This window comes from Panthera uncia, chromosome X (assembly GCF_023721935.1).
Source record: "Panthera uncia isolate 11264 chromosome X, Puncia_PCG_1.0, whole genome shotgun sequence".
Classification (NCBI taxonomy): domain Eukaryota; kingdom Metazoa; phylum Chordata; class Mammalia; order Carnivora; family Felidae; genus Panthera; species Panthera uncia.
The window spans coordinates 28,661,597-28,664,811 of NC_064817.1; positions in this window are offsets into that span (position 1 = coordinate 28,661,597).

Here is a 3,215-nt window from a genome sequence, read left to right on the forward strand (position 1 = left end):
TAATAGTTTGTGCCTACCAAAACTGTCTCTCAACAAGGAGAGAAAAACAACAACACAAAACAATTTTAAGATACATGAAAATGGGGAGATTTTACCAAAAATAAGCCTACACTGAAGAGACTTCTAAGCGGTCTACTTACTAAAGAAAATGCTTAACAGTAAAAAGAAAAAAAAAGACAAAGTGGACATATCTAACAAGTATTTTCTGTGTAAAATAAGAATAATAATAGCAACAGTAAGTGTAATCTGTGGAGCTTCAAAAAGGGCAAATGCAAAATACTTAATATAATAAATGTCAAAATTGAGTTGATAAAAGTTAAAGGGTTTTAGAGTTTTTGCATTGGTCAGTAGATATCTGAATTATTAACTTTAAATTGTGTTAAATAAATATTCAGAATAAAATATCAATTATAACCAGTAAAAGAAAATTGTTATATGCATTCAAAACCAGTAAAAGGAAAAATGATATGTGAAAGCAAACAAAAACAGCTTAATTAATCCCCCAGTTAAAAACACCAAGAAGACAAAAATAACTCAAAGAAAATGAAACAAACATAAAAGGAAAAGTAAATGTACAGAAAATAATCAGGCACTATCAGCATTCATTATACCTGTTGTCATATATAAAATTTATATGAATAGAAACCTATACACCAGACATTCCTGGACTACTGCTTATTGGGGAAAATCTATAAAAACAGAAGCAATAGCAGGTGTGATTGTCCTCTGTCACCCTTTCAATTCTAGGACAATGAGGAGAATTTCAGTGTACGTTTCAGACTGGAAAAAGGTCCTTACACATGAGCTGTGGACCTTTTAAGTATCATTAATCCATGGAAAGCATTAAGTCCCTCCCTGGTTAGATCAGGAGCCAGTAACTACATCAGCAATTTGACATGGCAGAACCTTGGCTTTAGCCCTGCCCTGCAATCTCAGCATTCATAGTAGATAGGTAGCATTATCTGCCCCTTCTGGTTCAAGCCATGTGACTGCAGCCACATGATTTGTCAACATATCAGCAAGATCTGACATGCTCCCTTCATATAACCTGGGGCTGGGGTCCAAGCCGTAATATGTACCAGGATTTTCTTGGTCACCAGACCACAACTCATCTCCATAGAGCTTTATAGGCCTGTATGAAGTCAATTCTTTTCTTTCTAGGAAACAACCTCTAGAAGACCAATCTGGGATAAGCTAACTCTTATTTCTCAATAATATATGAACTAAGGTTACTAACTAAGACACATATTTTCAGGTTATATAAAAATACCAAATTTCAGCTATAAGCTCTTTATAAGAACATACACCAAAAACCCAAGGTCAAGTAAAAATTGAAATTAAAATAATCAATAAATATATACCAAGAAAACACTAATGAAATTATGGTTGAGTCTGATATACTAACATCAGAAAAAATATACCTAAGCAGATAGGTTTTCTATATATCAAATAAATATACTATGTATAGAGAAAAGTGTCAGTTCTCTAAGAACATATTAAATTGTAATTCTTGTATGTGGTAAAACAGTCTTACAGTAGGTGAAACTAAATTGGCCAGAATTACAAGTTGAAATAGACAGATACAACAACATAGCAAAAGATTTCAACGTAACTCAGTTTCTTACAAGTCAAGCAGACAAAATATTAAGATACAGAAAATTTGAACAAAATGTTGACACAATTTACTTACTGGTCATAAGCAGAACTCTGGAGCAACAAGTGGAGAATATTTAAGTACATACTGAACATTTAGACATGACCACCTAACCCATAAGGCAACTCTCAAAAAATGTCAAAGAAACGGTGTTATACAGACTACTTTTAAATAACTCATTCATCAAAAAAGAAATCGTAAGAAAGATTTAAAAAATACTTACAACTGGGGCGCCTGGGTGGCTCAGTCAGTTAAGCGTCCGACTTCGGCTCAGGTCATGATCTCACGGTCCGTGGGTTCGAGCCCCGCGTCGGGCTCTGTGCTGACAGCTCAGAGCCTGGAGCCTGTTTCAGATTCTGTGTCTCCCTCTCTCTGTGACCCTCCCCCGTTCATGCTCTGTCTCTCTCTGTCTCAAAAGCAAATAAACGTTAAAAAAAAAATTTTAAAAGAAAAAAAAAATACAACTAACCAAAAATAAAATGCTGTATATCAAAAGATGTATTGCAGACCATGAGAATTTTTAAAACTACTATCAGATATCTAAATGCCAAAATAAAGTTGTTCTAGTGAACTGCATAGGTGAATTCCTTTATTAGCTAGGAAAGGGTAAAAAATGCGCTGCTGTGATTCAAAATCTAGAAGCAAAAGGAAATGCTTTATCATTTTGATATTAAAAATGTACATGTTATGAATAAGGAAAAAAATGTAAGGTAGGGAGGGTATGAAAGATAAGAATAAGTGATAAAATTGAATATAATATTTGCATCTTAAATCACATACAGGGGGAAAATATTGCTATTAAATTAAAAAAAAAAAACTTCTAAGAAGTAAGAAGAAGAAGAGGTCCAAAAACTTTAGAAACAAATATGTAAATATCATGGAAAACAGAACCAGCAATGGCCCTTAATCACATATATAATAAGAGAAATATAAATTGAAACTACAGTGAGGCATCATTTCTAAAAACAGATGAATGTTTTGAAAACATGCTGTTGTTGAGGCTGTGAGAAAACAATCACTTTCATACATTCCTAGCAGAAATTTAAAACCATATCACCTCTAAGAATTTGATATTAGCAAATTATTAATTAGCAAAATTAAACATGCATTTGCCCCTTGACCCAGAAATTTCACTTCTAGGAATCTGCCCCTAAGATACACTCAAAGAAATATGAATTGACTAACACACAGGGCTATTTATGTCCCTCCTATTTGCAAAAGCAAAAAAGTTGTAAAAAAGAAAAACAATGAAAGAAAGATGTTACATCATTTTGGGTACCTTTTGGGTAACAAAGGTATAAGAATTCATACACACACTCATACATATACACCCATATGTGCTAATATTTTCAGAAAGAAACAGTAAAGGGATAAACCAAATGTTAATTAGAAGAAATAGTAAACTTGAGATAGGAAGAAGACAAAATTGAGGTGGTGGGAAGAACAGGAAGGAAAGGCAGAGGATTTTTAATGTGCTTTGTTTTATAGTTTTGACCTTAGAACGCTTTTCTTATTTTGTGTATTTGAAAGATAACATTAAATTTTAAAAAGTAAGGCAATC